The sequence below is a fragment of the Salvia hispanica genome, unplaced genomic scaffold, assembly GCF_023119035.1.
Source record: "Salvia hispanica cultivar TCC Black 2014 unplaced genomic scaffold, UniMelb_Shisp_WGS_1.0 HiC_scaffold_1518, whole genome shotgun sequence".
NCBI lineage: Eukaryota > Viridiplantae > Streptophyta > Magnoliopsida > Lamiales > Lamiaceae > Salvia > Salvia hispanica.
This window is the reverse complement of record NW_025951825.1, coordinates 5,609-9,712: the sequence shown is the minus strand read 5'-3', so window position 1 is coordinate 9,712 and position 4,104 is coordinate 5,609. Positions and strand designations below refer to the sequence as shown.

Sequence of the window (4,104 nt, the reverse complement as noted above, 5' to 3'; positions counted from 1 at the left end):
CACTCAACCATTTTTTCTCACTCATATTAAAATATCTTTCTTTATCTCTCTACTTTAATACTTACACCCACCTTCTCTCTCTCCAATTAAACACTTTAACCAATAACTCCTAAAACCCCGTGCCGGCTAAGCAATGTGTCATCTTAGCCGGGACGAAGGGAGTATATTGGTTTGACGTTATATTCCTAATATTTAATAAATATTTATTTCTAGGTCACATAGTTTGCGAATTTTGAGCAATTATTTATTATTTACGTACATGTTCCCGCATATTTAGGATCACGTTTGCTCGGGTAGTAAATAAGACAAATAATGATAAGAACCGTACATATTTATTAAATTCTTAGAAAATATTTTGTGCGGCTCTAATTAACATTATGGTTATATATATATATATATATATATATATATATATATATATATATAGAGTCCCATTATCCACAAATCCACTCTTAAAGACCGAACCACCGAACCATACCAAATTAGGGTTTTTAGATCTAGTTTTTTATGGATGAGATTTAAAAATGTATAAATTATTTTCTCCTTCATCACCAGTCTTTTATTATTCATCCGAAGGTAAATAAGTCATACTAACACGTTACGAATATTTAACTTCATTCCAGAATATATTACTTCATTCCGGTAGGTTTTTACTTCATTATAATAGGATTATTACTTCATTCTAGTACGTAAATGCAGTTTCGCCGTCGCGTGCCGTTCTTTCTCTCTACAATATCTATCACCACCGCTACGACGCTGATATGGTGTAATAAACACATGGAATAATATAATAAATTATATGAATGAAGTATGTGTAGAAGCATTTTGTAATACCCGCTCGTTTTCTTTTGAAGTTGAGTTGTAAAGGTTCACCAACTTGGAAATTTTCGTCACTCTCTTCTTATGATGAAATAAATAAGAACTCGTTAATTTGTGTTACTAAGTGCCGATTAGATGCAAAATAAAAATATGTTCGATACACATCTAACGAAGAAGAATGTGAAGAATTTACTTTCTAGCTAAGAAAGTGCAACTACTTTCCAAATTACACTTTAGCTTACTTAATTAAGTACACGTGAGTTTAAGAAAAAGGAAATGAGAATGCTAGTACACAAATTTACAAGTATGGGCTAAAAGGCTAAGAACTAAGGCCGACTCTTTTACTACACGTTGGGCCTCTTCTTTTCCGAGCCCGAGCCGCACACCACCGCGACCCCACCCGGTCAGCCGGTGAGCCAAGGCAGCGAGCCTACCTCCCGGGACAGTTGGGTGGCAGCAAGTTGTCTCTTTCTCCTACAAAAGACAAACAAGTATATTAGATGCAAGGGGAACAAGAGGGAAATTGAGGAGTACTAAAGCAGCCAACAGATTTCACTTAAGGAAGATGACAATGATACCTTTGTTAGAGTAGACCAAAACACTTGCCAAAAGAGGCAAGAACAGCTGCAACTTTTGACCCCTCAACAAGCCCCTGCAAAAAGGAGAAGAAAGACAACAAATGGCATGAATGCATAGTCCTTATGTCCTTAGAATACCACCAATTCTCAGTTAAAGAGTGCTGCATGAGGATCACTAAAGGTGAGATTTTCTGCCACATAGCAACAAATGGTACAGCAGCCATTTAAGGCTCAAGAGTACACCAAAGCTCGGCCTATAAAGGCCCCTCCACACCACACACCAACTCCTTTCACACACACTTCAAAATTCAGCAAAAACAGAGAGTTAGAGGGTAGAGCAAGTAGTGAGCAGCAGCAAGTCAGCCACTCCTTCGATTTCCAGAGGTAATACACCTCCACCCTCCTCCCAATCAAAATTTCATGTCAGCATGTAGTAAATAAAGCACAAGCATGTTAAGAGCACCACCACTTCAGATCTTAACAGCATGATAGGATAATGGAAGAACAATGAAACCTTTAACACTCCCCTGCCTTGTTTCGAATGCCATGCTTAGGATAAGAAAATTTAGAGCCTTAACACATAGATGAAACAAGGGAAACTCAGAGAACAACATGCTAAGTGTTAAATCCACAAAGAAAATGCTAGCTTTACTTGAAATGCTTCATCCACAACTTTTTCATAGTAGCCGACAGTGAGTTCAAATCAAGGTGCTAGCTTCACAATTCGATAAGCAAAACCACAACCCAAATAGGGGTGCTACTGCCTCCTAACATATCTATTAACTTAAGAAAATAAAAGAAAAGAAAGTGAGGATAAGGAAGAGAGGTCAAGCACTTAGCTACTGCCCGACGAAGCGGTGTGGCTCACGAGCGGTGGTGGCAGCAAGCACGCCGGCGAACCGGATGCCGATAGCATAGACCGCTATTCCGCGCAGCAGCCTCACGCTGCGACGGCTGAGATAGCCGCAGGCAGAGCCGCAGCTTGACGGAGAGCCGGATGGCGAGACGGGCAGAGCCTGCAGAGGCCAAAACAGAAGCTGCCTCGCACGGTAACACCTCCGGCGACGGCTCTAAGATACCCTGGAGCGGCGCCAAGCGACGCCGCAGGCGGCATGCCCTGCTCGTCGGACGGCCGAGGACGAGGCGGCGGTGGATGGCGGCGATTCGCCGAGAGGGAAGGGAGAATTGGAGTTAGGGTTTGTGTATAATTGGGGGTTTTGTGTTCGATGAGGTAGAGAGAGGAGGGGAAGGCATCGACCTAGCCGGCGATGCACAGGGGGACGCTGATCGGAGCAGCCGGCGGCGGTAGACGAGGAGGCGCCGCCGAGCTCTCTCTCGATTTAGGGTTTCGAATGTGGAATTTGAGAATGGGAATGTGAGGAAGGGAAGACCGAGGGATGTAGGAGGGTTTTGGGCCTTCCCTCATCTTTTTCTTTAGTTGTTGGGCCTCCCAAATTTTATCAGCTGGGCCTTTAATTTTTTTTGTGTTGGGCTATCAACTAAATAAAGTATTGGACTAGGAATTTAATTAAATCATGGCTTTCCTATACTACGGATTTAATAATTAATAGTCCGTAAGTAAATTTCCACAAAGATAAGTCTAATTTTCCGGAATATAGTATAAGTGCCCTAACGATTGAAATTTAAGAAAACACGGTACGCTAACGGTGAATAGACCTCGAGCTTATTTTTGTACTTGAATAAATAGCATAGGAGGTAGCACCCTCTAGCTAAGCGAATAATTTTCCCAATTTAATTAAATCTACTGATTTAATTAATATTCAAGAATTCTAGAACTCTTCTAGAAAATTTAGAGGAAGAATAAAATGATCACGCACTTAGGATGCATTCATGTTTAAGCTTAATGGATATCTCAAAATCTAATTAAGTATCTTTTTATTTCCTAAAGGGACGTCTTCGAACGTCATCTAAGACCAAGTTAAGGAAATTTCGGAAGGAGCTTTAGCTTTTGAGGTGGGCATTCTTTTAAAACGTGTTTTTAGTATGAAAATGTGATTCTTTGCTCAAGTATGTTGTCATGCCATGTTTTGTTTTATGATTACCTATCTGCTTGGCTATGCCAATTCAAGTTAAATCGAATTCGGGTCCCAGTAGGGCCGCAAACCCTACTCGGACTAGTGTACACATAAGGGGACCGTGAGCTAACAAAAGGGGTTGGCCGGTCCAGTGACCGTCGTGGAATGTGGCCACATTCCCGGTTCACACAAGGTTCAGATATGGTATATCTATGTTACGTGATTGCGCAATCAAATCTTTACTAAAGGAAAAGTATTTTAGTGACTCGGGTCTTTTAAGTAAAACCCCGTGATCACTCAACTGTGGCATTGACAATTAAAGATAGAACTATTTTTGGCAATGTGCCCACTGAGTATATCAAATACTCAGCCCTGCATGTTATTTTCAAATGTGCAGGTTGAACGTGGACGAGCAGGCGAAGGTGTTGGGACAAGCATATTAAATAAGTAGTTAGGTAGCCCAAAGTAGCATGTCTTCATACGTGCTATTTTGTCTTGGACTCTTCCGCTGCAAAACTTAGAATTATGTACTAGCAAGCTTTGAACTTAGTCTTGATACTCTGAACACGTTTTGACTATGTACCCATATGCCTTTGATACTGTTGATTTAAGTGATTTCATCCTTTCTATGTTGTCCCTTGATTATTGAGAATTGTTTAGTCGCGAAATAG

The 4,104-nt window shown here is 40.9% G+C and overlaps 1 long non-coding RNA gene across 1 annotated transcript; it reads right to left on the bottom strand.

The window, feature by feature from the left end:
* Positions 1-955: 955 nt before the first annotated feature.
* Positions 956-2,224, bottom strand: LOC125198478. The gene is made up of 2 exons (XR_007172413.1): positions 1,398-2,224; positions 956-1,293 (listed from the first exon to the last, which is right to left on the bottom strand). It is a non-coding gene; the product is annotated as an uncharacterized LOC125198478 (long non-coding RNA).
* Between the last annotated feature and the right edge of the window lie 1,880 nt (positions 2,225-4,104).